Source organism: Arachis ipaensis, chromosome B07 (assembly GCF_000816755.2).
Source record: "Arachis ipaensis cultivar K30076 chromosome B07, Araip1.1, whole genome shotgun sequence".
NCBI lineage: Eukaryota > Viridiplantae > Streptophyta > Magnoliopsida > Fabales > Fabaceae > Arachis > Arachis ipaensis.
The window spans coordinates 102,679,238-102,704,889 of NC_029791.2; the positions used below are offsets into that span (position 1 = coordinate 102,679,238).

At 37.6% G+C, this 25,652-nt stretch overlaps 2 long non-coding RNA genes across 2 annotated transcripts; one reads left to right on the top strand and one right to left on the bottom strand.

Annotated features, from left to right (window-relative positions):
• On the bottom strand, positions 958-24,897 carry LOC110264301. The gene is made up of 3 exons (XR_002350214.1): positions 24,821-24,897; positions 8,364-8,369; positions 958-971 (listed from the first exon to the last, which is right to left on the bottom strand). It is a non-coding gene; the product is annotated as an uncharacterized LOC110264301 (long non-coding RNA).
• LOC107608563 lies at positions 24,866-25,632 on the top strand. Its single transcript, XR_001612912.2, has 3 exons — positions 24,866-24,941; positions 25,020-25,155; positions 25,267-25,632. It is a non-coding gene; the product is annotated as an uncharacterized LOC107608563 (long non-coding RNA).

A 25,652-nucleotide genomic window follows, 5' to 3' on the forward strand; every position in this document is an offset into this window, starting at 1 on the left:
CCAATAATTCTAGCCTATACCACGAAGGTTCTAATCTTAGATTAGAAACCCAAGAGATACACATTCAAGTTCGCGAGTTTGAAGCTCGTCACAGTCATCCCTTCCCAGATCTTACTCGGAATACCACAGACAAGGTTTAGACTTTTCGGACCTCAGGAATGGCCGCCAATAATTCTAGCCTATACCACGAAGGTTCTAATCTTAGATTAGAAACCCAAGAGATACACATTCAAGCTTGATTGCATGTAGAATGGAAGTGGTTGTCAGGCACGCGTTCATAGGTGAGAATGACGATGGGTGTCACGGATCATCACATTTATCAGGTTGAAGTGCGAATGAATATCTTAGAATAGAAGCAAGCGTGATAGAATGGAAAACAGTAGTAATGGCATTAATTCATCGAAACACAGCAGAGCTCCTCACCTCCAACAATGAGGTTCAGAGACTCATGCCATAGAAGATACAATATGAAACGTGTAAAGTGTCATGAGGTGTCTAAATACAATAGCAAAAGGTCCTATTTATAGAAAACTAGTAGCCTAGGGTTTACAGAAATGAGTAAATGATGCAGAATCGACTTCCGGGCCCACTTGGTGTGTGCTTGGGCTGAGCATTGAAGCTTTCACATGTAGAGACTTTTCTTGGAGTTAAACGCCAACTTTTGTGCCAGTTTGGGCGTTTAACTCCAGCTTTTATGCCAGTTTTGGCATTTTGACGCCATAATTTCTATGCTGACTTGGAACGCCAGTTTGGGCCATCAAATATCAGGCAAAGTATGGACTATTACATATTTCTGGAAAGCCCAGAATGTCTACTTTCCAACGCAATTAAGAGCGCGCCAATTAGGCTTCTGTAGCTCCAGAAAATCCACTTCGAGTGCAGGGAGGTCGGAATCCAACAGTATCTGCAGTCCTTTTTCAGCCTCTGAATCAGATTTTTGCTTAGGTCCCTCAATTTCAGCCAGAAAATACCTGAAATCACAGAAAAATACACAAACTCATAGTAAAGCCCATAAAAGTGAATTTTAATTAAAAACTAATAAAAATATAATATAAACTAACTAAAACATATTAAAAACATACTAAAAATAATGCCAAAAAATGTATAAATTATCCGCTCATCACAACACCAAACTTAAATTGTTGCTTGTCCCCAAGCAACTGAAAATCAAATAGGATAAAATGAAGATAATATACAATGAATTCCAAAAATATCTATGAAGATCAGTCTTAATTAGATGAGCGGGGCTATTAGCTTTTTGCTTCTTAACAGTTTTGGCATCTCACTTTTTCCTTTCAAGTTCAGAATGATTGGCATCTATAGGAACTCAGAATTCAGATAGTGTTATTGATTCTCCTAGTTAAGTGTGTTGATTCTTGAATACAACTACTTTATGAGTCTTGGCCGTGACCCTAAGCATTTTGTTTTCCAGTATTACCACCGGATACATAAATGCCACAGATACATAACTGGGTGAACCTTTTCAGATTGTGACTCAGCTTTGCTAGAGTCCCCAATTAGAGGTGTCCAGAGCTCTTAAGCACACTCTTTTTTCTTTGGACCACGACTTTAACCGCTCAGTCTCAAGTTTTCACTTGACACCTTCACGCCAGAAGCACATGGTTAGGGACAGCTTGGTTTAGCCGCTTAGGCCAGGATTTTATTCCTGTGGGCCCTCCTATCCACTGATGCTCAAAGCCTTGGATCCTTTTTATTTTAGCCTTGCCTTTTGGTTTAAAGGGCTATTGGCTTTTTTTTTTTTTCTTTCTTTTTCTCTTTTTTTTCGCATTTTTTTTCTGTTCACTGCTTTTTCTTGCTTCAAGAATCATTTTTATGATTTTTCATATCATCAATAATATTTCTCCTTTTCCATCATTCTTTCAAGAGCCAACAATTTTAACATTCATGGACAACAAATTCAAAAATATGCACTGTTCAAGCATTCATTCAGAAAAAGAAAAAGTATTGCCACCACATCAAAATAATTAATCTGTTTTAAAATTTAAAATTCATGTACTTCTTTTTCTTTTACAATTAAAAACACTTTTTATTTAAGAAAGATGATGGATTCATAGGACATTCATAGCTTTAAGACATAAACTTTAAATTTTATTAATCATGGAATGACAATAAAACTCAAAAATAAATATAAGAGCAAACTATTAATAATAGAAGACAAAAAATTAAAAACAGAAAAATAAATGACTCTTAAAATAGATTGCTAATAATAGAGGTTATCACAGAGTTAGGACTCAACAACCTTGATTTTGAGCAGTGGATGCTCCTTCAGTCTGTGGGGTGTTTGGTCTTTCAAGGGAGAGTTTCTGGCACTTCAGCTCCTATAGCTCACGCCCCTGCTTCTCCTGTTCCTTCAGTAGCTTGCAGAGCATGCCATTTTGATTCTTCTGTTCTTCCTTAAGTTGATCCACAGCTTCTTACAGCTTGGTGACAGATGCTTCTGGGCAGGTCCAGTAGTCAATTTCAGGGATTTCTGGGAGGAACTCCTGTGCCCTCCTTTTGATGGAGTTGTCTTGCACTTGTTGTCCTTCCATTGACTTCTTGGTGATTGGGTGTTCGATTGGGATGAATTCATCTACTCCCATCCTCACCCCAGCATCTTTACATAGCATAGAAATTAAGCTTGGGTAGGCCAGTTTGGCTTCAGTGGAGTTCTTGTTTGCAATTGTGTAAATCTCACAAGAAATCAGATGATGAATCTCCACTTCTTTTCCCAGCATGATACAATGAATCATTACTACTCTTTTGATAGTGACCTCAGAGCGGTTGCTAGTGGGCAATATAGAATGCCCAATGAAGTCCAACCAGCCTCTTGCGACTGGTTTGAGATCTCCCCTCTTGAGTTGGTTTGGGACACCTTTTGAATTGGTTATCCACTTAGTTCCAGGGAGGCATATGTCCTTTAGAACTTGATCCAACCCTTTATCTACTCTCACCATTCTCTTATTAAAGGATTCTGGATCATCTTGTAGTTGAGGTAGTTTGAAGACCTCTCTTATTTTGTCCAGATGGAAGTAAATAAGCCTCCCTCTGACCATAGTTTAGTAGGTATGAAAGGCGGTTCCAGTTATTCTCTGCTTATCTGTTAGCCATAGATTTGAGTAGAATTCCTGAACCATATTTCTTCCAACCTTTGTTTCAGGATTAGCTAGAATTTCCCATCCTCTGTTTTGAATTTGCTCTTGGATCTCTGGATATTCATCTTCTTTCAGATCGAATTTAACTTCCGGGATTACTGACCTCAGACCCATTATTTTGTGGTAGTGGTCTGCATGTTCTTTGGTTAAGAACCTCTCTTGATTCCAAAGACTCTTTGGAGTATTCTCTTTCTTGCCTCTTGAATTGGTTTGTTTTCCCTTAGGTGCCATGATCTTGATGAGTCTTAGCTCAGTGATCACGGAAAAACACACCAAACTTAGAGGTTTGCTTGCCCTCAAGCAAAAGAAAGGAAATGGGAGAGAGAGGAGAAGAGGCAAATTCGAATGGTGGAGAGGAGGGGATGGCTGAATGTGTATTTATAAGAGGAGGGAAGGGATTTCGAAAATTTTGAAAGAGATATGACATAGAGATATGATTGGTGGAAGAAAATAAAATCATGATATGAAAAAGATGAGATTTTTAATTGAAAAAGATATAAAGAGGTTAAATCTGAAAATTTTGGTTATGCATCTAAGAAATAAGAGATGATATGATGAGTTTGAAAAGATTTGGAAAGAAATTGAAAAGATACTTGAGTTTTTATTTTGAAAAATATTTGGGAAGGATTTGAAAGTAATTTGAAAAGAGATTTAGAAAAGTGTTGAATTTTTGAAAATTGAGGAAGAATGATGCAAGTTTGAAACATGTTTATGCAGAAAATTATGAGTCAAAACATGAAAATTTGAAAAATTTTGAAGTGGAAAACAAAATCTCCTCCCCCTGCCTTTCTGGTGTTAAATGCCCAGAATGGTATCCATTCTGGCGTTTAACGCCCATATGTTGGCCATTGTGGGCGTTTAACGCCCAGTCAGGTACCCTAGCTAGCGTTAAACGCCAGAAATCCTTTGTTACTGGGCATTTTTCTGAACGCCCAGGATGCTGCAATTCTGGCATTAAACGCCCAGAATGGTAACGCCCAAAATGCTCCTTACTGGCGTTTTCTTGCCATTGAGCTCCTTTTCTCTGCTTTTTGCGCTGAATCCTTCTGTAACTCTGCTAATGGCTGGGTTGCCTCCTAGCAAGCGCTTCTTTATTGTCTTTAGCTGGACCTTGACTGAGCTTTATTCAAGCCTCAGTTTTGAGCATTCTTGCTCAAAATTGCTTTCAAGATAATGTTTGATTCTCTGTCCATTAACAGTGAACTTTTTATCAGAGTCAATATCCTGAAGCTCAACATATCCATACGGTGATACACTTGTGATCACATATGGTCCCCTCCACCGGGATTTCAATTTCCCGGAGAATAGTCTGAGCCTAGAGTTAAATAGCAGAACCTTCTGTCTTGGTTCAAAGACTCTAGATGACAGTTTCTTATCATGCCACTTTTTGTTTTCTCCTTATAAATTTTAGCATTTTCAAAAGCATTGAGTCTGAATTCCTCTAGCTCATTCAGCTGGAGCAATCTTTTCTCTCCAGCTAACTTAGCATCCAGGTTTAGGAATCTGGTTGCCCAGTAGGCCTTATGTTCCAGTTCCACAGGCAGATGACAGGCCTTGCCATATACCAGCTGGTATGGAGAGGTTCCTATAGGAGTCTTGAATGCTGTTCTGTATTCCCACAGAGCATCATCCAAGCTTTTTGCCCAATCCTTTCTACGGGCAATTACAGTTCGTTTCAAGATTCTCTTTAGTTCTCTGTTAGAGACTTCAGCCTGCCCATTTGTCTGTGGATGATACGGAATTGCCACTTTGTGGCTAATTCCATATCTCACCATAGCAGAGTAAAGCTGTTTATTGCAGAAATGAGTGCCCCCATCACTGATTAGTACTCTGAAAACACCAAATCTGCTGAAAATATGTTTCTGGAGGAACTTCAGCACAGTCTTAGTATTATTAGTGGGTGTGGCAATTGCTTCTACCGATTTAGATACGTAGTCTACAGCCACCAGAATGTAAGTGTTTGAGTATGATGGTGGGAAAGGACCCATGAAGTCAATGCCCCATACATCAAATAACTCAATCTCTAAGATCCCTTGTTGAGGCATGGCATAACCATGAGGCAAGTTACCAGCTCTTTGGCAACTGTCACAGTTACACACAAACTCTCGGGCATCTTTATAGATAGTAGGCCAGTAGAAGCCACATTGGAGGACCTTAGTGGCTATTCGCTCACCTCCAAAATGTCCTCCATACTGTGATCCATGGCAATGCCACAGGATCTTCTGTGCCTCCTCTCTAGGTACACATCTGCGGATCATTCCGTCTGCACATCTCTTAAAGAGGTATGGTTCATCCCATAAGTAGTACTTTGCATCTGAAATCAGTTTTTTCGTCTGCACCCTGCTGTACTCTTTGGGTATGAACCTCACAGCTTTATAATTCGCAATGTCTGCAAACCATGGTGCTTCCTGAATGGCAAAAAGTTGCTCATCCGGAAAGGTTTCAGAGATCTCAGTAAGAGGGAGGGACGCCCTGCTACTGGTTCTATCCGGGACAGGTGATCAGCTACCTGGTTCTCTGTCCCTTTTCTGTCTCTTATTTCTATATCAAACTCTTGCAGAAACAACACCCATCTTATGAGCTTGGATTTTGAATCCTACTTTGTGAGTAGGTATTTAAGAGCAGCATGGTCAGTATACACAATCACTCTTGAACCTACTAAATAGGATCTAAACTTGTCAATGGCATAAACCACTGCAAGTAACTCTTTTTCTATGGTTGTGTAATTCTTCTGTGCATCATTTAAAACACGGCTAGCATAGTAAATGACGTGCAGAAGCTTGTTATGCCTCTGTCCCAACACTGCACCAATGGCATGGTCACTGGCATCACACATTAGTTGGAATGGTAATGTCCAATTTGGTGCAGAGATGACTGGTGCTGTGACCAGCTTAGCTTTCAGGGTCTCAAATGCCTGCAGACACTCTATGTTAAACACAAATGGCATGTCAGCAGCTAGCAGATTGCTCAGAGGTTTTGCAATTTTTGAAAAATCCTTTATAAACCTCCTATAGAATCCTGCATGCCCCAGAAAGCTTCTGATTGCCTTAACATTGGCAGGTGGTGGTAATTTTTCAATTACCTCCACTTTAGCTTGATCCACTTCTATTTCCTTGTTTGAAATTTTATGCCAAGGACAATTCCCTCAGTCACCATAAAGTGACATTTTTCCAGTTTAAAACTAGGTTGGTCTCTTGGCATCTTTTCAGAACAAGTGCTAAATGGTCAAGACAGGAGCTGAATGAGTCTCCAAATACTGAAAAGTCATCCATGAAGACTTCCAAAAATTTCTCTACCATATCAGAGAAGATAGAGAGGATGCACCTCTGAAAGGTTGCAGGTGCATTGCACAGACCAAAAGGCATCCTTCTGTAAGCAAATACGCTAGAGGGACATGTGAATGCTGTTTTCTCTTGGTCCTGAGGATCTACTGTAATTTGGTTGTAGCCTGAATAGCCATCCAAAAAGCAGTAATAGTCATGACCTGCTAGTCTCTCTAGCATCTGGTCTATGAATGGTAAAGGAAAATGATCCTTTCTGGTGGCTGTATTGAGCCTTCTGTAGTCAATACTTATACGCCACCCTGTAACTATTCTTGTAGGAACCAGTTCATTCTTTTCATTGTGAACCACTATCATGCCTCCCTTTTTGGGTACAACTTGGACAGGGCTTACCCAGGGACTATCAGAAATAGGATAAATAATCCCAGCCTCTAGTAACTTAGTGACCTCTTTCTGCACCACCTCCTTCATGGCTGGATTTAGCCGCCTCTGTGGTTGAACCACTGGCTTAGCATCATCTTCCAATAGGATCTTGTACATGCATCTTGCTGGGCTAATGCCCTTAAGATCACGTATGGACCACCCAAGAGCTGTCTTGTGTGTCCTTATCACTTGAATTAGTGCTTTCTCTTCTTGTGGATTTAAAGCAGAGCTTATGATCACTGGAAAAGTGTCACCTTCTCCCAGAAATGCATATTTTAGGGATGGTGGTAGTGGTTTGAGCTCGGGTTTAGGAGGCTTATCCTCTTTCTGAGGAATTTTCAGAGGTTCTTTTATTTCATCTGATTCCTCCAGACCAGGCTGAACATCTTTAAAGATGTCCTCTAGCTCTGATTCAAGATTTTCAGCCATATTAATCTCTTCCAGCAAAGAGTAAATAATATCAGTGCTTATGCAGTCATCTGATATGTCTGGATGCTGCATAGCTTTGACAGCATTTAACTTGAACTCATCCTCATTGACTCTCAGGGTCACTTTCCCTTTTTGTACATCAATGAGGGTTCGTCCAGTTGCTAGGAAGGGTCTTCCTAGGATGAGAGTTGCACTCTTGTGCTCCCCCGTTTCCAACACTACAAAGTCAGTGGAAAAGGCAAATGGCCCAACCTTGACAATCATGTCCTCAATTATGCCTGATGGGTATTTAATGGAGCCATTAGCAAGTTGAAGACATATTCGGGTTGGTTTGACCTCTTCAATCAAGCCAAGCTTTCTGATGGTGGATGCAGGTATTAGGTTGATACTTGCTCCAAGGTCACATAGAGCTGTCTTGGTACAAGTACCCTCTAATATGCACGGTATCATAAAGCTTCCTGGATCTTGAAGCTTCTCTGGTAAGCTTTTCAGAATGACTGCACTGCATTCTTCAGTGAGAAACACCTTTTCAGTTTCTCTCCAATCCTTCTTATGACTTAACATCTCTTTCATGAACTTAGCATAAGAAGGTATTTGCTCAAGTGCCTCTACAAACGGGATCTTTATCTCAAGAGTCCTGAGATAGTCTGTAAAGCAGGCAAATTGTTTATCCTGCTCCGCTTGGCAGAGTTTCTGAAGATAAGGCATCTTGGCTTTATATTCTTCAACCTTAGTTGCTGCAGTTTTATTCCCTACAGAGGTGGTTGGAGAAGCCTTCTTAGAGGGGTTACTATCAGCACTTGCAGGTGTCTGATCCCTCATTGGTGTTTGAACGCCAGGATTGGATGCTGGATGGGCGTTTAACGCCAGCTTCCCACCCTTTTCTGGCGTTTGAACGCCAGAATTATTCCTTTCTGGGCTCTTGCTGTCCTCAGAGGGATTTTAGGCAGTGGTTTGGTCATCCTCTGTCAGTTGTTCCTTTCTTGGATTTCTGCTACTTTGAGCTGATTTATTCAATGTCTTCCTGCTCCTTAATTGGACAGCTTGGCATTCTTCTGTTATCTGTTTAGATAACTGCTGTCTTGTCTGATTCAATTGTGCTTCTATATTCTTGTTAGCCTTTTTAGTGTCTTGGAACATCTCTTTAATTTCTGCTAATTGTTTTGTCATAAGGAATAATTGCTGATTAAGTTCAATAATCTATTCTTGAGGATTAGGATCAGTAGTTACTATTCTAGCCTCTTCTTTTATAGAGGACTCACTGCTTGAGTACAGATGCTGATTTCTAGCAACCGTATCTATGAGTTCTTGAGCTTCTTCAATCGTTTTCCTCATGTGTATAGATCCACCAGCTGAGTGGTCTAGAGACATCTGAGCTTTTTCTGTAAGCCCATAGTAGAAGATGTCTAGCTGTACCCACTCTGAAAACATTTCAGAGGGACATTTCCTTAGCATCCTTCTGTACCTCTCCCAGGCATTATAAAGGGATTCATGATTCTCTTGTTTAAAGCCTTGGATGTCCAGCCTCATCTGTGTCATCCATTTTGGAGGGTAAAATTGATTCAGGAATTTGTCTGATAATTGTCTCCATGTTTTTATGCTTGTTGTAGGTTGGTTATTTAACCACCTTTTAGCTTGATCTTTTACAGCAAATGGAAACAGTAACAATCTGTAGACATCCTGATCCACTTCTTTATCATGTACTGTGTCAGCAATTTGTAGGAACTGTGCCAGAAATTCAGTAGGTTCTTCCTGTGTAAGATCGGAATACTGGCAATTTTGTTGCACCATGATAATGAGCTAAGGATTTAGCTCAAAACTGCTTGCTTTGATGGGGGGTATACAGATGCTACTCCCATATGCAGCTGAAATGGGGTTAGCATATGACCCCAAAGTCCTTCTGGACTGTTCATTTCCACTTATGTCCATGATGGCGAAAAGGGAAATTGATATGAATTGCAATTAAATTATATTTTAAATATTTTTTTAGATTTTTAATTAAAAGTAACCGAAAATAAAACAAAATAAATGGAAGATAAAATAAAACTTTTGAAAATTAGAATAAAATAAAAGCAAATTGAAAACTAAATTAATTAATTAATTAATTAAAAAGATTTTGAAAAAAAAATGCTTAGTTAATTTCGAAATATGAAAGAGGAAAGTAGTTAAGTGATTTTTTTGAAAAATATTTTGAAATTAGCAATAAAAAAGATATGATTGAAAATTATTTTGAAAAAGATATGATTGAGAAGATATGATTGCAATTTATAAAAAAAAAGATATGATTGAAAAGATATGATTGAAGAAATTAAAAAGATTTGATTTTTGGAAAAGATTTGAAAAGATCAATTTTTGAAATTAGAATTTTGACTTGACAAAAAAAAGATATGATTTTGAAAATCTTTGACTAATTTTAATGCAAAATTTCGAAATTTATGAGTAAAATAAGGGAAAGATATTTTTTTTAATTTTTGAATTTTAATGAGGAAAGAGAAAAACAACAAAATAACACTACACATAGAAATTTTAGATCAAAACAAAGAGAACAAACAAGAAAACTTTGAATGTCAAGATGAACACCAAGAACACTTTTTTGAAAAATTTTTAAGTAAATAAAAGCACAAGGGACACCAAACTTAAAATTTTTAGAAAATCAGACACAAATTTTCAAAAATTTAAAGGAAAACACAAAGAAGACACCAAACTTAGAATTTTTAGAAAACCAAACACAATTTTTCGAAAATTAAAAGAAAACACAAAGAGGACATCAAACTTAAAATATGAAACTAAACTCAAATAAAAGACTCAAATTTAGTGACTCTAAACCAACAAAAATAGATTATTCCTAATTTAAGCAACAAGATAAACCATCAGTTGTCCAAACTCGAACAATCCCCGGCAACAGTGCCAAAAACTTGGTGCACGAAATTACAATCATACTTTTGCAACTCCGCACAACTAACCAGCAAGTGCACTGGGTCGTCCAAGTAATACCTTACGTGAGTAAGGGTCGATCCCACGGAGATTGTCAGCTTGAAGCAAGCTATGGTTATCTTGTAACTCTCAGTCAGGATATCAATAATTCTCAGATTTAATTGTAAAAAGTAGAAGAACATGAAATAAATACTTGTTATGCAGTAATGGAGAATATGTTGAGGTTTTGGAGATGCTCTGCCTTTGAATCTCTGCTTTCCTACTATCTTCTTCTTCACACACGCAAGGCTCCTTCCATGGCAAGCTTTATGTTGGACATCACCGTTGTCAATGGCTACTTCCCATTCTCTCAGTGAAAATGTTCCAAATGCGTTGTCACCGCACGGCTAATCATCTGTCGGTTCTCGATCATGTTGGAATAGGATCCATTGATCCTTTTACGTCTGTCACACACCCAACACTCGCGAGTTTGAAGCTCGTCACAGTCATCCCTTCCCAGATTCTACTCGGAATACCACAGACAAGGTTTAGACTTTTCGGACCTCAGGAATGGCCGCCAATAATTCTAGCCTATACCACGAAGGTTCTAATCTTAGATTAGAAACCCAAGAGATACACATTCAAGCTTGATTGCATGTAGAACAGAAGTGGTTGTCAGGCACGCGTTCATAGGTGAGAATGATGATGAGTGTCACGGATCATCACATTCATCAGGTTGAAGTGCGAATGAATATCTTAGAATAGAAGCAAGCGTGATAGAATGAAAAACAGTAGTAATGGCATTAATTCATCGAAACACAGCAGAGCTCCTCACCCCCAACAATGGGGTTCAGAGACTCATGCCATAGAAGATACAATATGAAACGTGTAGAGTGTCATGAGGTGTCTAAATACAAGCAAAAGGTCCTATTTATAGAAAACTAGTAGCCTAGGATTTACAGAAATGAATAAATGATGCAGAATCCACTTCTGGGCCCACTTGGTGTGTGCTTGGGCTGAGCATTGAAGCTTTCACATGTAGAGACTTTTCTTGGAGTTAAACGCCAGCTTTTGTGCCAGTTTGGGCGTTTAACTCCAGCTTTTATGCCAGTTCTGGCGTTTTGACGCCAGAATTTCTATGCTGACTTGGAACGCCGGTTTGGGCCATCAAATATCGAGCAAAGTATAAACTATTATATATTGCTGGAAAGCCCAGGATGTCTACTTTCCAACGAAATTGAGAGCGCACCAATTGGGCTTCTGTAGCTCCAGAAAATCCACTTCGAGTGCAGGGAGGTCAGAATCCAACAGCATCTACAGTCCTTTTTCAGCCTCTGAATCAGATTTTTGCTCAGGTCCCTCAATTTCAGCCAGAAAATACCTGAAATCACAGAAAAACACACAAACTCATAGTAAAGCCCAGAAAAGTAAATTTTAATTAAAAACTAATAAAAATATAATAAAAACTAACTAAAACATACTAAAAACAATGCCAAAAAGCGTATAAATTATCCGCTCAACAGTTACACTGTCCAGTTAGTTGAACTTCTTCAAAGAGCTCTGTCAGAACAAAACCTCTACTCACTAGTTTTCTCTCCTTGCTTCTGAATGAACAGAAAGTCATCTTTTATCTCCTTGCATGTTGCTGGGTCCTTCTATCAAGGTCAACACCTTGAGCCTTGAGCTTCACTAACCCACGGATTCACTTTTTTTCATTAAATCTTAGAGTAAAAACTTTGCTTCTGACTTCTTCATCTTGACCGAAAGCCATAAAGCAGCAACCACAAACATCTTCCAATGGTCAACTTGATCTAAGCCATAGAGATGCAACTTGGTCCCCATGAATCTCTTGTCACTGTGGATTTGTAGCAGTGAAGAACAGAGATCAACTTTCCTTTGTATCCCATTTCGGACCGAGCAGAGAGTTGGGAAGAAGAGAAGAAGCTTTGATGCATGCAAGAGGAAATGGGTTACCTTTAACCTTTTCTTAAGCTAGATTTGGTTTGAACTTGTTGAGATGACATCTGCCTTTCAATCTTAATTTCTCTTTCTTGCTTCTTTGGTGATTTGCTTAGGGAAGAAGCTCTCTCTCTTTCTCTTTCTTACTTTTCTGAAGCTCTGATTTGACTAATACAAAAGGGAGGAATGTTGCTTTGGTAAGAGCAAGATGGAGGGAATTGAACTCAACTTGGGCTTGGATCGGATATGGTTTATGTAACCCGTTTGGCTCATCTGATTTCTTTGGCTTCTTTCTTTGCTTTTTCTTGGGCTTCTAATTTTTGTTTTCAGTCCACCATCCTTGCTGTTTGTTTTACATTTCATTTGGGCTGCTTAATATTGAATTAAGACCTGCAACATATAATAAATAATTAGTAATAAGTAATTATAATTAATCAACACTAATTATTTATTTTGCCCAAAAATAATGTTTGTCATCACTAATTAATTTGGTTAATTTCTTAACTCAACAGATATGATTCTAGAATTCAAAGATTGAACCTTTCTTAACAAGAAAGTAACAAACTTGAAATTTTTTGAATCAAAACATTAATTGTTAGCAAGTATTTTTGGAAATATAACATAAATTTAAAAAAAGATTTTTGAAAAATTAGTTTTAAAATTTTCAAAAACATTAAAAGAAAAAGATAAGATTTTAAAATTATGAATTAAAACATGAAAATTCGAAAAAAATTTGAATTGGAAACGAAATTACCTCCCTTGTGTCATCCTGGTGTTAAACGCCCAGAATGCTATCCATTCTGGCGTTTAATGCCCACTTGGCTACCTCTTTGGGCGTTTAACGCCCAGCCAGATACCCTGGCTAGCATTAAACACCAGAAATCCTTCTTTACTGGGCATTTTTCTAAACGCCCAGCTTTTTCTCTGTGATTCCTCTGCTTTATGTTCTGAATCTTCATTTCTCTGTATTATGTACTTGAAAAGATATATATTTTTAATTTTTTTTGAATTTTTAATAAGGAGAGAGAAAAATAACAAAATGAATCAAAACATAAAAAATTATGATCAGAACCAATAATGCATGCAAGAACACTTTGAATGTTAAGATGAACACCAAGAACACTTTGAAGATCATGATGAACATCAAGAACATATTTTTGAAAATTTAAAAAAAAAAAGACATGCAAGACACCAAACTTAGAAATTTTTAATGTTTAGACACTATGAATTCGAAAATGCATATGAAAAACAACATAAAACACAAAACAAGAAAATCATAAGATTAAACAGAGAAAATCATCAAGAACAACTTGAAAATCAAGAAGAACACAATGCATATATTTTTGAAAATTTGAGAAAAATTAAAAACATGCAATTGACACCAAACTTAAAATTTGACACTAGACTCAAACAAGAAACACAAATTTTTTTGGTTTTATGATTTTATTAATTTTTTTGTATATTTTTCAAAAATTATTTTGGAAAAAGAGAATAAAGAAATTCAAAATTTTTAATAAGAATTCCAGGATTCATGCAGTGTTAGTCTAAAGCTCCGGTCCAAAAGGTTAGACATGGCCTAATGGCCAGCCAAGCTTTAGCAAAACACTGTAAATAACAATATCAGATTTAAGAATCCAAAGGCTCATGCAATGTCATTCTAAAGCTTCGGTCCAAAAGAATTAGACATGGCCAAATGGCCAGCCAAGCTTTAGAATAACAAATACAAACATGTCCTTTCTACAATGGAAAGTGCAAGCCTCGGTCCAAAAGATTAGACATGGCTTAACAGCCAGCCAGGCTTCACATATCATCATAAAGCTCTAAAATTCATTCTTGAAAATTCTGAAGAACAAAATAAAAAAAAATTTGAAAATAAAAATAATAATAAAATAAAGCTTAAACATAAAATAAAATTACCTAATCTAAGCAACAAGATGAACCGTCAGTTGTCCAAACTCGAACAACCCCCAGCAACGGCACCAAAAACTTGGTGCACGAAATCATGATTCACACTTTTCACAACTCTGATACAACACCAGCAAGTGCACTGGGTCGTCCAAGTAATAAACCTTACGCGAGTAAGGGTCGATCCCACGGAGATTGACGACTTGAAGCAAGCTATGGTCATCTTGTAAATCTTAGTCAGGCGGATTCAATTGATTATGGGTTTTTATAATAGAAAGATAAAGAAAACATAAATTAAAATAAAGATACTTATGTAATTCATTGGTGGAAATTTCAGATAAGCGTTTGGAGATGCTTTTTTGCTTCTGAACCTCTGCTTTCCTATTGTCTTCATCCAATCATGCATGCTCCCTTCCATGGTAAGCTGTAGGATCCTCTCAGTGAAAATGGTCCTCTACGGTTTCTATACGGCTAATCAACTGTCGGATTTCTTGCCTCGGATGAAAAATACCGGGTACAACTACTGCATGGCTAATCATCTGTCGGTTCTCACTTGTGTCGGAATAAGATCCATTGATCCTTTTTCGCACTATCACTGCGCCCAACAGTCGCGAGTTTCAAGCTCGTCACAGTCATCCCATCCCAGATCCTACTCAGAATACCACAGACAAGGTTTAGACTTTCCGGATCTCAGAAATGCTGTCTATTGGTTCTAGCCTATACCACGAAGATCCTAACCTCATGGACTCGGTCCGTGGATTAGAGACCCAAGAGAATATACTCCGGCTGTCGTCCAATGACTACGTTGAACATCATGTAGACCGCTTTGTGGTTGTCAGGCACGCGGATCTTGGCTAAGCGAGTAACGAAGATAGTGGGTGATTATCACGGGTCACCCCCTTCATTCTGGCTTAACTGAATTAAGTACAAGAGTATATCTTGGAGAAGAAGTAGGCGTGAATTGAAAGAGAAACAATAGTACTTGCATTAATTCATGAGGAACAGCAGAGCTTCTCACCTTAATCTATGAGGTGTAGAAACTCCACCGTTGAAAATACATAAGAACAGAAGGTCTAGGCATGGCCGAATGGCCAGCCTCCCATAATATAAAAAACAGCATAAAAAGTGCAGATCATGCAGAAATCCACTTCTGAGGCCCACTTGGTGAGTGTTTGGGCTGAGCTTTGAAGCTTTCACGTGCATAGGCCATTCTTGGAGTTAAACACCAGCTTGGATGCCAGTTTGGGCATTTAACTCCAGTTCTGGTACCAGTTCTGGCATTTTACGCCAGAAAAGGGTCTCTGGTGGGCGTTTTGATGCCAGTTTAGGCCATCAAATCTCGAGCAAAGTATGGACTATTGTATATTGCTGGAAAGCCCAAGATGTCTACATTCCAACGCAATTGAGAGCGCGCCAATTGGGCTTCTGTAGCTCCAGAAAATTTACTTCGAGTGCAGAGAGGTCAGAATCTAACAGCATCTGCAGTCCTTTCTCAGCCTCTGAGTCAGATTTTTGCTCAGGTCCCTCAATTTCAGCCAGAAAATACCTAAAATCGCAGAAAAATACAAAAACTCTTAGTAAAGTCCAGAAATGTGATTTTTGCATAAAAATTAATAAAAATATAATAAAAAGTAACTAAAACATATTAAAAACTACCTAAAAACAATGCCAAAAAGCGTATAAATTATCCGCTCATCACCTACTGATATGAAAAATAAGAGAACAGAAAAGAAGAGGAATCCTCTATGTCACATTATAGAGATTCCTTTATGTGAGTAGAAGAATAGAAGAATAAGAATGAAGAAAGAAGAAGAAGAATTCGAACACAGAGATAGGGGGCGGGGTTCGAATTATGAGAAGAGAAGTGTTAGTAAATAAATAAAATAAATAGAAAGAGAGAGGAGAGAGAATTCGAATAATAGAAGAAAAGAAAAGAAAAATATTTTTGTTTTTATTTTATTTATGATGTTAGTTTCGAAAATTAGAAAAAGAAATAAAATAAAATTGAAAACTAAAGTAATTAATTAATTAAAAGGATTTTTGAAAAAGAATGGTTAGTGATTTTCGAAAATGTGAAAGAGAAAAGTAGTTAGGAGGTTTTGAAAAAGAAGAAAGAAATCTCAAAATAAAATAAATAAGGAACTAATTGAAAAAAATTTGAAAATCAATTTTGAAAAGATATGAAGTTAGAAAGAGATTTTGAAATTAAAATTTTAAGAAGATATGATTGAAATTTATTTTGAAAATGATTTGAAAAAGAAATAAAAAAGATTTGATTTTTTTTAAATTAAAATTGATGACTTGACTAACAAGAAACTAAAAGATATGATTTTAAAATCAAAGCATTAAATGTTAGCAATAATTTCGAAAATTATAAAATAAAATTAAGAAAAAGATTTTGAAAATTAAATTAAAGATTTTCGAAAAACATAAAAAGAAAAATGAAAAAGATTTGATTTTGAAAAAGATTTGAAAAGATAAATTTTTGAAATTGAAATTTTGACTTGACTAACAAGATACAACTAAATTTTAAAATTTTTTGACTAAGTCAACCCAAAGATTTCGAAAATTATGAGCAATTAAAGGAAAAGATATTTTTTTATTTTTGAATTTTAATGAGGAAAGAGAAAAACAACAAAATGACTCAAGACATGAAAATTTAAGATCAAAACAAAGAAAACATGCAAGAACACTTTGAATGTCAAGATGAACACCAAGAACACTTTGAAGATCATGATGAACATCAAGAACATATTTTTTGAAAATTTTTAAGAAAAGAAAGAGATGTAAGACACCAAACTTAAAAATTTTTAATGTTTAGACACTATAAATTTGAAAATGCATATGAAAAATAAGAAAAGACACGAAACAAGAAAATGTAAAGATCAAACAAAGAAAATCATCAAGAACAACTTGAAGATCATGAAGAACATAATGCATGAATTTTTCAAAAATTTTAAGAAAATTAAAAGAAATGCAATTGACACCAAACTTAAAATTTGACACAAGACTCAAACAATAAACAAAATTTTTTTTGGTTTTTATGATTTTATTAAATTTTTTTTTGTATTTTTTTCGAAAATTATTTTGGAAAAAGAGAAATAACAAATTCAAAATTTTTAATAAGAATTCCAGGATTCATGCAGTGTTAGTCTAAGGCTCTAGTCCAAAAGATTAGACATGGCTTAATAGCCAGCCAAGCCTTAAGTGAAAGCTTCAGTCCAAAAGATTAGACATGGCCAAATGGCCAGCCAAGCTTTAGCATAGCATGACATACAACAGCCAAATAGATGGGAATCCAAAGGCTCCTGCAATGATAAGTGGAAGTCTCAGTCCAAAAGATTAGATTGGCTTAATAGCCAGCCAGGCTTCAACATATCTCATTAATCTCTAGAATTTATTCTTAAAAATTCTGAAGAACAAAATATATTCTTATTATTATTTTATTTTTTTTCAAAAATAAAAGTAACAAGCTTAAACATAAAATAAAATTACCTAATCTAAGCAACAAGATGAACCGTCAGTTGTCCAAACTCGAACAATCCCCAGCAACGGCACCAAAAACTTGGTGCACGGAATTGTGATCACACTTTTCACAACTCCGGTACAACTAACCAGCAAGTACACTGGGTCGTCCAAGTAATACCTTACATGAGTAAGGGTCGATCCTACGGAGATTGTCGGCATGAAGCAAGCTATGGTCATCTTGTAAATCTCAGTCAGGCGGATTCAATTGGTTATGAGTTTTGATAATTAAAAGATAAATAAAATGTAAATTAAAAAAAGATACTTATGTAATTCATTGGTGGGAATTTCAGATAAGCGTTTGGAGATGCTTTGTTGCTTCTTAACCTCTGCTTTCCTATTGTCTTCATCCAATCATGCGTGCTCCCTTCCATGGCAAGCTATATGTTGGTGGATCACCGTTGTCAATGGCTACCATCCGTCCTCTCAGTGAAAATGGTCCAGGCTACGGTTTCTGTACGGCTAATCAACTGTCGGATTGCTCGTTGAAGAGAGGAACTTTTGCGTAGTCTAGAATTCAGAATAAATTCCCGTTGCAAGTATAGCTCCTAAACCAACAAAAGTCTTTTCTTACAAACGTTTTGGTTGTCACAAGTAACAAACCCCTTTAAAATTGATAACCAAAGTATTTAAATCTCGGGTCGTCTTCTCAAGGAATTGCAGGGAAGTATGTTCTTATTATTGGTTATGAGTCTTGTAAATTGGGGGTTTTGAAAGTAAGGAACCAGTATGTTAAATGATAAGAAAAATAAAATAGTAATAATAAAATAAACTCTTGGTAAGGTATTAGAATTGGAAGTCCTATCCTAGTTATCCTTATCAATTGTGATGAGAATTGGATTTTTTTCTCCCACTTTGTTAACCTCTAACTATGAAGGTAAGTTAAGTGGATGAATTAATTTTGATTCCTCAGGTCCTAGTCTTTCCCTGGGAAAGGCTAGAGTTATTGGAACTCGACTTAATTCTTGAAGAATTCCAATTTTCAGTCAACAATGAGTTTGATAACTCAAGTGTCTCCAATGACTCAACCAAAGCCAAAAGGGAAAAATCCAAATTATTTATATGAATAAAGGAAAGCAATCATAATTCTCAAATACCTTAAGTTGTACTAATAAAGATATCAAATGTAACATGGAAGATTTCATAAATTGAATTGGGAAAATAAATAAAAGGAACATTAAACCTGGCATTGAAGTAGTAATCATAAACTGAAAGGAATCCTAATTCTAAAAATCTAAATCCTAAATCCTAAGAGAGAGGAGAGAGCCTCTCTCTCTCTAAAACTACATCTAAAACTAAAAATTATGAATTATAAGCTTCTGATTATGAATGAATGGGTTCTCCCACTTTATAGCCTCTAATATGTGTTTTCTGGGTCGCAAACTGGGTCGAAAACAGCCCAGAAATCGCTCGAGAAGAAATCTGCCACGCTGATTTTCGCCACTGCGACACGTCCGCGTGGAGCACGCGTTCGCGTCATCTAGCATCAGAGAAACTATGGTATATTATATATCAAATTGAAGCCCCGGACGTTAGCTTTCCAATGCAACTGGAATCGCGTCGTTTGGACCTCTGTAGCTCAAGTTATGACAGTTTTAGTGCAAGAGGGTCAGGCTGACAGCTTTGCAGTTCCTTCAACTTCTTGTATTCCTTCCACTTTTGCATGCTTCCTTTCCATCCTCCAAGCCATTCCTGCCCTGTAATCTCTAAAAACACTTAACACACATATCAAGGCATCTGATGGTAATAAGAGAGGATTAATATTAGCAAATATAAGGTCAAAGAAGCATGTTTTCAATCATAGTACAAAATCAGGAAGGAGAATGTAAACTCATACAAATAGTATGAATAAGTGGGTAAAGAGTTGATAAAATCCACTCAATTGAGCACAATATAAATCATAAAATAGTAGTTTATCAACCTCCCCACACTTAAACATTAGCATGTCCTCATGCTAAGCTCAAGAGAAGCTATAAAGATGAAGAGGAATGGTAGATTAATATGAAATGCAACCTATCTATATGAATGCAACTACATGCAAAATGTTTCTACCTACTTGGTTTAAAAGTAAATAAATTCTCCAAGAATAAATATGAACTGGATTTCACTAATTCAAATCATATAATAAAAGACAAGTAAACTTGTGAGAAGATAGCTCATAAAAGCAGGGAACATAGAATCAAACATTGAACCCTCACTAGTAGTGTATATCACTCTAGTCTCTCAAGTGTATATGGTAATTCACTCTACTCTTCTCTAGTCATGCTTTCTAAAACTTTGTTCTTCATCTAACCAATCAACAAATATTTAGTATATCAATGCAAACATCATGAGGTCTTTTTAGGGTTGTAATGGGGCTGAGGTAAAGGTAAGGATATATGTATGGCCAAGTGAGCTTTATAAAGTGAATCCTTGATTAGTCTAAGATCTCACCTAACATATACATACTTTATATAATTTAAAATACTGTACCTAGCTACCCAAATTTTTTTCCACTTTTGTATTTCATGCTCAAGTATCAAACTTATTTTTGAATTTTGTCCCATGTGCATTGATTCTTTTTAATTTGCATTTGGGGTAATATTATTTTTCTTCTCTTTTCTTTTCTTCTCCCTTTTTTTTTGTATCCCCTTATTTAATTACTTAATATTTTTTTAATGCACATGGTAATTTAATTATTTTGATTTCATATGAGCATGCTTCCTAAATTTTCAAATAACTTATTCAATCTAATTCCCTACTTTTTCATATCATCCCATGTTCCCATAAAATTTCCCACACTTAAATTATACACAATATCTATCTTAAGCTAACCAAGGATTCAACTTGGGATTTTTATTTTGTTTTTCTGCTTAAGGCTAGTAATGTGGTTATGAAATAGAAGGGGGTTAAAAAGTTCAAAGTGGCTAACAAGGGTGATGTAAAAGGTAGGCTTATTTGGGATAAGTGAGCTAATAACAAATAATGGCCTCAATCATATACAAGCATATAAATACACTAAATAATGGACATATAGAATGGAACAAAGCAAAGATTGCAATTATAGAGAAGAAAACACACAAGAATAAAAATTTATGGTTAAATAATGTAACCATGTAAATAAGCTCAAAATCTCACGGGTTGTGTGTTCTTAGCTTTTTTAAACTATGTTGCAAATACAACTTCAAACAAGTTTTAATAGAAAAGTTTTTAATTTAAATTAGTGAAATACTATAAAAATTTCTTGAAAAAGAAAATATTACTTCAACCAAGTGGTAACTAAATGCATAAAATCAAACAAACATGCAATTAAATATGCAAATACAGCAATTAACAGAGAAAATAAAATATTGGTGTTGAGAAGAAAATAACTAACCCCTGGAGATCAGTATCGACCTCCCCACACTTAAAGATTGCACCGTCCTCGGTGCATACTAAGATGTGCAAGTGGATGGGTTGCTTCAACTGACGCTTTTCTCATTAAAAAATGTTCGTAGGAACTTGTTTGTCTCCTATTTTAGAAGTTTTCCTTTTCCCTTCTTTGGTGGCCAGCCTAAAAGGAGAGAAAAAGAAGAAAAAGTAACCCAGAAATAAAGATAAGAAAATAAATGAAGTATGGGTGGGTTAATGCCAAATGATAAGGATCTCATTTACATGGAAGCTTCAACATGTACGTGAGAAAACAATAGAAGCACATGGCACACCAATGGTGCAAAATTTATAACAATGGGGAAGAGAGTGGGGAAGGAGAGATAATATAAATTCATGTCAATGCAAAAGTAATACAGATATAAAAGATTGGCATTGATTTAAATAATATTATCCAATCAAAATAAAATAAGTCACTAAGCATCCAAAATAATTCAAGAGAAGATGCAACAGTTAAATAAGAAAATTTTTAACACCAAAGGAAAAATAATTAATTTAGAAAAGAAAATAAAAATATGTACAAAATTAAGATGCAATGAATGAAATATGCAAATAAATTAAGTAAAATAAAATGAAAGATAAGAAGAATGAGAAGGGGAGGAAGGGAAGAAGAAGTAAGTAAGAAAGGAGGGAGGAAAAATTAGGATTGGGGAAGAAAAGATAAGATTTTTGGCGCTGATTTGGATAAGTTGTGCGGCGCAGGCGACGCAGACGCGTGGGTTACGCGTTCGCCGGATAGCGCTTCCATGAAGTGACGCGGGGGCGTGGGTCACGCGTTCGCGTGGAGTGATTTGTGCCATTAGCACGAGGGCAGCCTCGCGGTCACGCAACTCTCTGTTTGAAACTCATTTTGCCAAATTTTAGGGTGATGCAGTCGCGTGGTTGACGCGATCGCATGAATGGCCATACTTTGAAAAACGACGCGGACGCGTGGGGCACGCATTCGCGTGGGAGGGCTTAGGCTTCTAGCATGAGTCCAGCCCCATTCCAGCCCAACATACTGCCATACAGCCATTTACGTCGATTTTATAGGGCCATGCGTTCGCGTGGGTGACGCGGACGCGTGGGGAGGCTATTTTTCAAATGACGCGGCCGCGTGGGCGACGCGGTCGCGTGGGCATATTTGTGCCTAAGGCACGCCTCCAGCCACGCTCTCGCGTAACTCTCTGTTCACTTTTCTTTTCTTCCTAATGCACTTGTGACGCGGACACGTCAGCAACGCTGCCGCGTCGTGTGCGTGCTTTCCTTTTTTCTTTTTTTTTCTTTTTTTTCTTTTAATGCAGTATGCAGAATGCAATGCTAATATGAATGTTATGCAAAACTCCAGGTTCAATACAATAAAATAAAATAAAACTTGAAAACAAATAAAACTAAAGAAAAATGAAAAATGAACGATCATACCATGGTGGGTTGTCTCCCACCTAGCACTTTTAGTTAAAGTCCTTAAGTTGGACATTTGGTGAGCTCCTTGTCATGGCGGCTTGTGCTTGAACTCATCCTGAAACTGCCACCAATGCTTGGACTTCCAATGGCCTCCGGGATCCCAAACTAGGCGCAGAAAGCCTTCAAGCAAGTTAAAGCAAGTGACAAGGCCCCAAGAGTATTGATTGCTAGAATGAATTCCGGGGTCCCAAACCTTGCTTTTGCACCCGTCTTTTTGTTGATCATTATGATTCCATCCGGGTAGCAAGCAATCTGAATTGTCACTAAAGCGGCCAAACAACTTCCTAGACCCATTCAATTGAGCTTTACACCAACCTTTGCGTTTGAACTTAAAGCTTCCAACCATAATGAACCTTGGAGGACAATTCTTACCACTGACCATCTTCCTCTTACTCTTAATGCCACAAAGAGCTCTAAGTTGACCATTCGTCTCCAGTAGCCCATATTCAAGTGGAATTAGAAAGCTAAGGGATATGAATTTTACCCACTTGAATGTTGTGAAGGATGATGGCAACTTAGGGGGAGGTATTTCTAACGAATTTGCAAGCTCCACTCCCTTGTGCTCTTCTCTGACAACTTCCATCTATTTGCAAGTTTCTTCAATATCAACCTCTTCCTCTTGGTAGCTTTCTTCCAATTCAATCTCTTCTTCATTGCTCACCAAGGGAATGGGAGGTTGTGCTTCTTCTTCTTGAATCTCCATCTCTTGATCGACCACTTCCAATTCCTTAACCATGACATGCCTTGGAGGTTGTACACCTTCCTCAACATCAATTGCAACCGTCTTGGAAGGAGGCTCTATGTCTTGTCTTTCCCATGGAGGTTCAGCATCTCCCAAGTCTTCAACCATTTCTTCCTCTGCAACTATTATGGCTTCCTCCACTTGTTCCAATACAAAGCCATGTTCCTCATTGTTCATTGAAGTTTCTAGTGTCTCCTTCATGCTACGCTCTTCTTTTGATTCTCCACATGCAGCCATGGGAGTACTTTGAGTGATCAGATGTCGGGAAGCTATTATATTTACTACCTCAGTTAAGGCAGTGGTGAGTTCCAGTACACTCCTTTGCATCTTCTCTTGCCCTTGAAGAATAACACAAAGTCTGTCATCCATTGGAGGTTGGGGTGGATATGAGGGTTGTAAGGCCCAGAACTTTTGAAAAGTCTTATTATGATCAAGTCTCAAATCATATAGTTATTTATAGCCTTAGTTTCAGAAATTATTTTATTTAAGGTAATTAAGGCAAGTTTTGATTTATTGGATTTGAGATACGTTATGATTATTATCCAATTTCACAATTATTGGATTGTTTTCTATATCCAAATTATAAAGTTGATAGTTGTGAAATAATAAGGATTTCTATATGATTTGGATTAAATAATTAATATTTTAAATATTAATGCTGCTATTTTGGAAAATAGAGAAATTAATTATATTATTTCTAATTTTTAGATTTGGGCATTTTATTGAAAATAATTTGTAAAATTGAGGAGCAAATAGTATTTCTATACATTAATTTTGTTGGATTAAAATTTGTTCCTAATTACTATATTACCCCTACTTTTATTTGAAATTACAAAACTAACCCTATTACCCTAGTTTTGTTAAAATTACCGAATTGGCCTTTACCCTAATTTTGGCATACCCTCCCTCCATTCTCCCTTCAGTGCTGCGCAGCCTCCAAACCCATTCTTCACTATCTTTGCTGTGCAGCCATATCCTAAACACACCCACCCGGTTCCTGAATCAAAGGAAAAAGAATGAAAATGGAAAGAAGAGGGGGACTGAGCCAGAAGGACGAAGCAGAGAGGGAAAGGGGGGACCGAGTCGCGGCAGAGGAGAGGAGGGAGTTCGCTGTCGCGCCGCCACGTTGCCACCGCCGAAGCTTCCTATGACGCTTGTCAAACCATCACCGCCACTGTGCCATGGAGAAGAGAGAGTGACGCGAAGGAGGGAGATGAGGCCTCATTGTCGTCGCGCTCTGCCGCACGTGAGGAGTGCCACCGTCGAAGCCGTGCCTTTCGTCCCTGCCCAGTCGCGACTCCGCCATCCTGCGCCACCGTGGGTCCATTGTCGCCGAACCAGACAGAGGAAAGAGGGAGACTCTTCCGCGGCGTCACTGCGCCGGACCGCCGCACGTGAGGAACCGGGCTGTCGTTGCATTTCCCATCGCCGAGGAGAGAGAGAGCCCAGGAGAGAGGCATGCCACACTCTGCAGCGGTCGAGCCAGCCTTGCTGCCTCCGCTGCTGGGGGTGGTTTCCATCACGGTCGTCGGCAAGAGGGAGAGAGCAGTGCGGGAGGAATAGAATGCGATGGAGGAGAAGTCGGCTCCGCCACTACCGATCTGCTGCTTTGCGGTGCTTAGCTGAAGCTTCTGCACTGTTGCTGCCGAAGGAGGAGGAAGCCTTGCCATTGTTCTGGTCGCCAGGAGCAGTCCGGTGGCTACCGGAACCACTGTCGGGGATGCCGCCGCTTGGCTCAGTCACTTCTCCTTAGTTACGGTAAGAGTTACATTCCGGAGCCCTTGAAAATCTGAACTGTTATATTTGGGTAGGAATCCTAAGGTTTTGATAACGTAGGGCTGAGTTCGAGTTATGGCATGTCACGGTTAGAGTTGTTGTTGCTGTTACGAGTAGTTGGGGCTGAGGTTGCCTCCGTCGCCGGAGCTGTGCCGGGGCCGGTTCAAAACCGCAGCTGCTTCGTGTTGTTATTCCGGTAAGAAATTATGTTTCGAAAGCCTTACGTTAGTGTCCCGTATGTGTATTAAAGCCTTTATGGTATTAATGTTCCTAGAGTTAGTAACTGAGGTTGCTTGTTGTAATTTAGAGCTGTTTATGCTGCTGCGAAAATGTGTGGGGCTGTGCTTTGAAGCTGCCTTTGATTTTGAGTTGAGGTGAAAAGAACTTATGAGGCGCTTGGATTATGGAATTGTGTTTTGAGGTAGGGGCGCTTTCCAAAAACTATATTTTATTATTGGAATTATTACATATGGGTGCTGATGTGAGATATTGTGTATTTGGTGATTGTATCTGCCTTATGTATTATTTGATTGACTCGAATGACTATGGATGTTGGTTTGGCCGAATTGTTGTGTGGCTTGTGAAACGTAATGTTTGAAGTTGATTCTTTAAAGATTTGAAATGAGTTTAATCCGTTGAGGATTGGTTTGAATTGAGTCAATTATTTTGATGATGTGAAAGATAGAATACTCT